Below are 9,513 nucleotides of genomic sequence, written 5' to 3'. Positions count from 1 at the left end.
GCTAGAGATTCAAGTTGCTCGGAGCAGTACGGCCAATGGCTCAACTCAAACTCGAGTAGCTCGTTTTGTCAAATCGAGTTGAGCACAAACCTTTGAGAAGGAGGCTCCAGTGCTCGACTAGCTTATTATATATGCGTGTGTGTGTGTGTGTGTGAAATTACACTTATAAGTATGAAAGTTGTGAAATTCACCACTAAAAAATCAAGTTCAAGCTCGAGTGGCTCCCAAGGATCTTCGAACTCAATCAATCGAGTTTGAATTCTTATACAACTTGCTCAAGTCGAGTTTGAGTTTAAAATTCATTACTCGATCGAGTTTGAGTTTGAATTCAAATAACACTAACAATGATCGAGTTCAATCTCAAGCATGACACTAATTGAACTTGAGTCAGTTCGAGTGCACCTCTAATTAAATATATAACACTAGAGCTTGTACAAGGTTTTAGACAGCCACATAGATCACAAAGAAGACAATTTTACAGCTTCTTTTTCCAATTTTACAGTGCATCCACCTCTGCAAAATGCGGTCTTCGAGGGAAGTCTGGTATAGGAACGAGGAATAATGAAACCACAATAGATTAGTTTTTTGTTAGTTTCTCTACGAATATATTTATGCATTATCATGAATTAAGAAACAGAATTCTAATATTGTACATATTCTAGACGATATGGCACATACTACCAAGTTGTAATGCTGATTAAAGGTTTAAAATGCAACGATAGTGGCTTTTTTTATTGTTTTAAATGGGAGGGCTCAAATCCTAAACTTCTCACTTACACTCCCTTCCCTCGTATCACCCAACCCACCTCTCCTTCCCAAGGATTTTAAGGAAACAAATAGAGATATAACTAGAATAAATTAATTTCTCCAAAGGATCATTTTTTTAAAGTTTGACACCCCCAACCCTGTAATTTCCTTGCGTCAGTGTCCGTGAAAAACGTCTAGAGGGGTTCCCAAAGCCAACAGATAGTTGAGAACGAAGAAGCATGTTGGAAACAGTTCACAAACATTATCTAGTTAGTAAATTTCGTGGGCTATGACTTGTTTTGTTACAGAATTAATAGGCAGGGGGTTCTAATCTAATTAGTTTTGGATTTGGTTTTGTTGGTCAATTGATCATCAAGATACAAAAAATGATGGCATATTCATGACTTAAATACCTGTCACTTTACTTTTTGATGTCTGTGTAATATCCTTGTAATCGTTTCAAACATGCATTCAAGAATAAAGACTCCAATCGACTAGTCAGCAAATGGATAATGGTTGCAATTTGATTATGACCCTAAATTACAGAACTTTGGAGCTTGGAGGGCTGAATTAAGAATTCTTGCTACTTTGGACGGGCAACGTAGCATTAGCTTGCAAATATGACTTTTGGCAAGACCATGTTTATCAAAGGGTCAGGCAAAGATTGTCACCAAAGTATATAAAATGTTTCTTCTGTTTTTGTGAACCAACTCGCCTCAACGAACCTTGCCTTCCACCAATTTACCACATTAAAGTGGCTCTATTCAAAAATATTCAGGTGAGTGTGTAGTGCACCAATCTAATCCGGTAGTGGTTCACTCCTCCTTGAGTTACCTTGGGATCTCTTCAGGTCCTCTCCCTCTCCCTTAGTGCAGGATAATCTATCGTATCAAGAAAAAAAAAAAAAAAAAAAAGAAGAACCAACTCACCTTAGGGTAGCTGGCCACTAGGTAAAACTTAAAGTGCAGTCTGGTTGCATGTTAGGGGTTCAAATTTCTGCATCTACAGTAAATTAAAAGCCAGCGCAGTAGCTAGTGGCGAAACTAGGACCCTGGCCTAGGGAGAGCAAAATTTGTGTGCTAAAATATTTCTACACATAAATAATTTTACTCATGTAATAAATATATTTTTTAACCATTTTTTTAAAAAATTTTTTCTAGCATGAGAGAAGTGAGATTTAAAAAGTCAAGTGGGGACAGGGAGATTACGAGTCAAGATCTCTAATTTCTAGAGTCTCAACATTTCACCTTTTTAATTCACACACATTACATAAAAAAAATACTATAGTGTTATTCTAAACAATTTTTTCAAGTAATCTTCAATTTTGGCATTAATAAATAATATTTACAATTGTCTTTGGTGAGTACTCATATTTTCAAAAGAATAAATTGTTATGCAAATTAACTCGTAAAAGCATATTATAAAAAAAAATGCATGTGTTAATTAATTGAATATAATAAATTACTAGTAATTAAAGTACAACTTATTCATTTTTAAATCAACTAATAAAATGAAAGGCCTAAAAAGAAGAATAATAATGATGTATCTTGAAAGGCTTGTTTGTTGATTTTCTAGGAGAAGTCTTTGGTTTGGATCCGAATTAGGAATTATAATTCAGAAGACATTGCTTTTTGGTCTCTTAATTATTCCTTGATTTTCTCCTAGAAGTAAGTTACACGATCACATGAGTTAATGATTTCGGATTACCTTCCTAGTATAATATTGAAAGTAAACCACTTAATTCTCGCATCCATTAAATGCAAGTAAAGATTTTTTACATATTTACTCCCAAATTCTTTTATTTCAGGAGGAGGGCAATTATTGGAATTTAGACGAAATATTACCCAACTCTTAGGGTATTTTATAAAATTGAAGGGGGGCAATTGCCCACCCACAATTTAACATAGCTTCGCCCCTAAGTGCTGCAGTGCACATCTTTTGTCTACATGTGAGAATCAGTCCCTCTAACCTCTCTTCGTCCAGTTGGTCCCTAGATTGGTTAGAATCTGAGTAATGTAGAAATTGATCCTCTTTTTGTGTAAAAGTGCCAACCACTTCCTTTAACTCCTTTTGATCCTGTTGGTTTCTTTCTTAAATAGGTTAGAGTTGGAGTAGTGCAGATATTATCGATTGACAAAACTCTCCCTCTCTTTTTTTTTTTTTTTTACTTCCCACCCCTCCCCATAGTCTTCCATCTCCACCCAACTGTCACACCCAAAATTCGAACTCTATATCTTATAGTGAGAAGTGGACAGCCGTCCTTTAGTTGAAACTTCAAACTTCAATTTTTATTTTGTTTTTCTTGTAACCAATGATAAATAGAATAATCCCAGCCCACTTCAGCAATTATTGGTACCTTCATTTTAGCATGGACCGCACAAGTTTCATTCAGTTGAAAGCGCTAGATTCGGATTTAGAAAAGTCAGCCATCCGCGAACGCCATGAAAGTCGTCTGAGTCTTTCACTAAATGGACCGCTTAATTTATCCATTTTGGAGGTGTATCATCTTTGGAAATTAGGCCGAAATCTGAGCTAGTGAATCCAATCCAGGCGTCTTTCTAGGTGAAATGTCCAAGTTTTATCAACTGCGGAATTACAGCAGACAATACTTCTAAAACAATCGGCTGAAGATATTTAATAGATCTTACACCTTAAATCCATCATCAATATGATCCCACATCAGCACATCTGCCAATTTATCATGAACACAAATGGGCTGATGGAGCCTTTTTCTTTTCCTTCTTTTTAACCCCATGCTTTTACATCTAATAGCCAAATATATATGTGTACTAAGAAAATTAAGAATACAAAATCCCCAATAACTTCATAAGAGAAGTGACATTCCAATTTTTGTTTCATGACGATTTGAGCTAACCTCAAAAGCTTTCACATAACTCTCTTTCAAGCACAAGACTCCAGAATGAGGAATTAGGACAGATTCCTTCAGTCTACAAGCAACTAATACGGTGTGACAAAAGGACGCCACAGAAAAGAGTGGATGACCATGCAAGTCTTTCAAGTATAATTTAATTTATGATATATGGGGTCAATAAAACAGCAGCTACAAAAGACCTTTTCATACGGTTTACGTAGCCTTATCCTTTTAAGTCTTTGTCCGGATAGAATCACAAACCACTACAACAAAAATGGCCTTTCCTGACATACATACGAGGACACTTGATGGTTTCTGTCATTATAGCACTTCTATCATTACACTTGTTATCAATCAATAATTTATACTCTTTTTTATTTTATTTTATCTGAAATAAGAATAATAATGTATCTTTAGACTACCTATCATGACACTTGAAAAAATGTGAGATGCACCAAAAAAAAATTAAAACACAAAATGGCGTCGTTTGATTTTGGCGGAAGATTGCTTTGCCAAAACACTTAGTGAAATTTCAAAACCTCATTTTGCCTGCTGAAATTTTGCTTCTCTTATCTCTCTCACAAACTCTCTCTCTCTCTCTCTCTCTCTCTCTCTCTCTCTCGGCAAACTATCTGTCAAAACTCTTGGCCAAAATTTTGCTTTCCCCGAAGAGTTTTTTCTAGTGAATCTCTCTGCAATCAAACTACCCATGTTTTCCCATTGAAGATATGTAATTACATGATAAATTTTTGCCCTAAATTGATTTTTCTTGGTTGCCTGCCTGAATCTGAGATACCAATTTTTGCCCTCCTTCTCTCTCGGCCAATTTCCTCTCCTCTGCTCCCTATCTCTGCCGTCCAGTCGCCCCATCGAAGAGGACAAGTTCAGATTCTCTAGAAATTATTTCTTAGCAAAAGAATTAGGCAATTCCGGTAAGGAATCTGGCCACAAGCTCGCAGATATCGATGTCGTCGATGAACAGATTATACTCTGCAATTTTTCTATATGTAAAATTTAGTTGGTGGTTTCCTACAAAAAAAAAAGTTAACTTTTTGGGCCTTTTCCTTACTAAATAATGCAGGATCTAAGGGAAGCCCTGGCCAATATTGAGCAAAAACATGAGAAAGAAATTGATGAATTAATCAAAAGTTACAAGAGCTTGTATCAAGAGTGGGTTTGTGAGTTAAGCTACGGCGGGATATAAATATCTATGTAGTGTTTTTTAATTATTTTTGGGAACGTATTGATTTAGACTGTCAATGTAGAAATGCTTGGTACTAATTTTAGATTATGCTGGATAATTAATAGGTGTGGATTTGGGCTTGAAGATTTTGCTTCGACTGCAAAAACTGAGTATTCTGTTGTTGTACTCAATAGTTATCTTCAGTCCATAAATCTCAAGCAGGTACGTCAACTTCACCACCCCTATATGCTTTGTATTCTATTTCAGTGCAGGATTTTTGTTGAAGTTTCAGCTAATTTTCAGAGTTTTAAGTTGATCATTGCTGATAAAGCTGTAGAATGATTAGGCTTTACAAGTCATAGCTTGCTTTATTTGCTACCCGTATGTAGACTTGTATAATTTACTTTAATGCTTGTAATCACTGGGAACTGATTCAGTTTGTTGAGTGCTATAAGAAGTACTGGTAGGCTTTGGCAATATAGGGGTCTATCAATAATAAGTCTTACATGATATTTGAGAGGCTTGAGTCATGGGGATTGTTGCTTCTGATGCATCTGTGATGTTGAATTGATAATACAATTAGCACTAGTTTATCATGCTATTTGGATAGCAGTTAAAAGTTATCTTTTCATGTGAGAGAGTATATAGACAAAATGCCAAAACTTTAATTTGTCTCCTTGTCGTGGTTGCCTTTGGTGACGTTCTGTCCTGATTTTGCATGAATAAAAGTCTCAGCCAGGAGATAATCCTTGAATCATATAGTTATTCTGATATCAAAGGGAAGCAAAATAGTTCTCTCTATTATGCTTCATTGAATCCCTGAAATAGCATGTTAAACTCATAAATTCCAGATTCTGCTGCCTGTGATTTCACTTTCACTCCAGTTTTCTATTCTGCATCACTGGAAAGAAAGTATAGTAGCTTATATTGAATCAACTCCTTTGACCAGTTGTCTTGCAAGATATCTTTCCCTCATTTCCTTCCATTCATCAAAGACAAGACCTTCCCCAAGAACTCTTAGACCTTTGTCCTCTGGAGGAGGCCTTTTGCGTACCTCAAGCTTAGCCTCAGCCTCAGCTAGTTGACGATTCAGTTTTTCGAGTGCAGGGGTAAGATGATCAGGCTCCAGGTGAAGCGTGAGATATAAGAAGTGGGAATGGAGAGAAAATATTGAAACCCAAGATGTTTAAATTTTAGTGTATCAACTTTAGCTGTTAAATCAAAACCTCCTGAACCACTACACAAGATAATCATGTATCTACTTTGAAAATTTTGTTTTGTCGTTATATAGTATCAATCTACTCTTTAATTATGTGAAAACCAAGTTATACAATGTAAAACTTTTCTCGTCTCTTTTTTTCTCTTCTTTTTTTTTTTTAAAAAAAATAACCCGCAGAATCTGTTCAACTGCAACTTGATCCCTATGCTCATCAAACAGCTCTGGTACATAATCCATGTCACCTTTTATGTTCAAGCTCATGATCTTGAACTTGACCCTGCTCTTTAGACCATCCAGCTTGTCATTGGACTCTGGAGGCTCCAAAAACTTGAAAATATTTCTTAGAGATGACTTCTATTTTGAACTTAAAATAGAAGTCATGTTTTTTGGAGTATATATGCTTGCTTTTAGTGGTCAACTTTAGTGTTTTCTGATCTGTATTTAGAATGTATCACTGCTTGCAGTGTTTTCAATCACTTGCTTGACGATAGCCCATTGCCTGCTAACGAGACTTCTTCATCAGTGCTTGTTGCAACCTTTTCCAGTACACACTCACTAAATGGAAAAGGATCTACAGGAGGTGGAAAACTGAGCGGAAATGGTGAAGTAGAGAAGGGGCTGCTGACGCTAATTTCCTCAGATGCTCCTGGACTTCAGGTGTTGTAACCTATATTTGGACTTTTTTTTATGATCAGTAGGTAGGTTGCAACAATATGTACTAATTTCCTGGATTCCTTTTTAACTGCTTATACATTTTTTCTACATTTCAACCAAATCATTTTTGGAATTGTAATGCTTCAACACTTTGTTTTCTTTGATTAATTATCCACCAGTTCTTTCCTATGATTTCCACGTTTGTGACCCCAATGGCCGCTGGTACCTGGCTGATAGTGGCTCTGTTCCTAGGGACCTTTTACTTCTCACAGGCAAGGCTCTCAGCCATGCTACAGCTGGTCTGAGGCCTGCGGCTTCACATCGCTCTGCATTGGATAGGCATTTCGAGCAATGAGAGCTCGTGGAGCCAGAGTAATAGACATTGCTGTTATTGTAGTTGCTACTGATGATGGAATTTGACCTCAAATAGAAGAGGCCATTGCTCATGCCAAAGCAGCTGGAGTGCGAATTGTTATTGCTATAAACAAAGTGCGCTTGCATTTATTCTGAGATTTTCCACTGTGTGTTGGCTTGTATATCATTTAGTCTCATTTGCATTCTGCTTTTGATGTATGAAACATGATGACAAATCTCCTCTTGCTTATGGGAGTTGGCATTTTCAGTTCTTATAATCACAATACTGCTAAAGTTTGATGTTTCTAGATTTTTGCATCATAGCATATTATCTTATATGCATTCTGTTCTTTGGGATAATTTTAAAAGTCCTTTGGGTTTCTGATTGACGGAATGTATAGCAGGGAGCATTACCTGCAGGTTGCTTCTATCTCAAAAAAAAAAAAAAAAAAAAACTCCTGACAATTAAAAGTGTCAGCATAGAATTCGATAATCTAATGTTGTATAATACCTATCCTGACACTTTCAATTATCAAGAAAAGGGATTGTTGTTGGCAGATGGGATGTTATAATAGCATAGTTTTCCTGACATGTTGAATAGCATGAGTCTATCCCCACATTGGAAGGGACAACACTCGCCCTAGGTGTGAGGATAGATAAAGTGTCAGGTTAGATTATCTATACTGACACTTTTAAATGCCGTTAAAGGCCATTTTTGTTGTAGTGAACCCTCAATTTTCTCAATCATATGTAGTCTGCTAAAGATTCAAGCTACAAGTGAGCTACTCGGGAGCAGCTCGATGAATGGTTTGACTCGAGTTTGAGTAACTCATTTTGTCAAATTGAGTTGAGCACAAGCCTTAGAGAAGGAGACTCGAGTGCTCGACGAACTTATTCAAGAAATTAGGTTTTTTAAATTTAAAAATAATATGTGTGTGTGTGTGTGTGTTACACTTATAAGTATAAAAGTTGTGAAATTTTTCACTAAAAAATTGAGTTCAAGTTCAAATGGCTCGGAAGGATCTTCGAACTCAATTGAATCGAGCTTGAACTTATAAACTATTTGTTTAAGTCGAGTTTGAACTTAAGAATCTTTAATCATTTGAGTTTGAGCTTGACCTCAAATAGTACTAACAATGATCGAGTTCAATTTCAAATGTGACACTACTTGAACTCGAGTCGGTTGGAATGCACCCCTAATGATATATATATATATATATATATATATATATATATATATATATATAACACTTGAGCTTGCACAACTTTTCAAACAGCAACATAGATCACAACAAAGACAAAGTTACAGCTTCTTTCTCCAATTTTACAGTGCATCCAGCCTAGCAAAATGCGGTCTTCGAGGGGAGTCTGGTACAGCAACAAGAAATAAAGAAACCACAATGGATTTTTTTTTTTTTTTGTTAGTTTCTCTGCGAATATATTAGTATCATCATGAATTAGTAAATAAAATTCTAAAATTGTTCATATTTTAGATGCTATAGCACATACTAACAAGTTGTAGCTCTGATTAAGGTTTGAAATGCAACGATAGTAGACTTTAAGGAAACAAATAGAGATACAACTAAAGTAAATTTATTTTCCCAAAGGATCATTTTTTTTCAAGTTTGACACCCCCAATCTTGTAATTTCTTTCCCAAAGCCAACAGACGGTTCAGGACAAAGAAGCATGTTGGAGCAAGTTCGCAAACATTATCCAGTTAGTAAGTTTAGTGGACTATGACTTGTTTTGTTATAGAATTAGTTGGCAGGGGATTCTAATCCCGGCTGAGGTAATCTGATTAGTTTTGGATTTGGTTTTGTTGGTCAATTCATCTAGCTACAAATAATGATGGTATCCTTGTAATCCTTTAAATTCCTATCACTTTACTTTTTGGTGTCTGTATAATATCCTTGTAATCCTTTCAAACATGCATTTAAGAATAAAGACTCTTATTGACTAGTCGGCAAATAGATGATGGATGCAATTTGATTTTGGCCCTAAATTACAGAACTTTTGAGCTTGGAGGGCTGAATTAAGAATCCTTGCTACTTTGAACATGCAACGTAGCATTAGCTTGCAACTATGACTGTTGGCTAGACCGAGTTTATCAAAGGAATGCCAATTAGCCAAAGATTATTACCACCGAAGTATCTAAAACGTATCTTCTGTTTTTGTGGACCACTCCCCCCCCCTCTCCTCTCTCTCTCTCTCTCTCTCTCTCTCTCTCTCTCTCTCTCTCTCTCTCTCTCTCTTATACCCTTTCCAAACTCAAGTGTCAGATTCAAAATTCAAACCCTAAAACTAGCAGTGGAAAACCATCCTCTAGTCAAAACTTCAAACTTCAATTCTTTTTTTTTTTTTTAAGTAACCAATGAAAAATAGAATGATCCCAGCCCCACTTTATCGATTATTGGTACCTTCATTTTGGCAGGGACCGCACAAGTTTCATTCAGTTGTAAGCGCTAGAATTGGATTTAGAAAAG

At 36.0% G+C, this 9,513-nt stretch overlaps 1 long non-coding RNA gene across 4 annotated transcripts; it reads left to right on the top strand.

Moving 5' to 3' along the window:
• Window positions 1–4,166: 4,166 nt before the first annotated feature.
• LOC140037666 (uncharacterized) lies at window positions 4,167–7,333 on the top strand. Of its 4 annotated transcripts, none has more exons than XR_011841633.1 (5): window positions 4,167–4,551; window positions 4,701–4,831; window positions 4,928–5,024; window positions 6,545–6,678; window positions 6,855–7,333. It is a non-coding gene; the product is annotated as an uncharacterized lncRNA (long non-coding RNA). The 4 variants fall into 4 exon arrangements; XR_011841632.1 differs by having other exon boundaries at window positions 6,486–6,678; window positions 6,928–7,333; XR_011841630.1 differs by having other exon boundaries at window positions 6,486–6,678.
• The last annotated feature ends 2,180 nt before the right edge of the window (window positions 7,334–9,513 follow it).

Source organism: Coffea arabica, chromosome 3c, assembly GCF_036785885.1.
Source record: "Coffea arabica cultivar ET-39 chromosome 3c, Coffea Arabica ET-39 HiFi, whole genome shotgun sequence".
Classification (NCBI taxonomy): Eukaryota; Viridiplantae; Streptophyta; class Magnoliopsida; order Gentianales; family Rubiaceae; genus Coffea; species Coffea arabica.
This window is presented reverse-complemented; position numbering and strand designations above follow the sequence as displayed.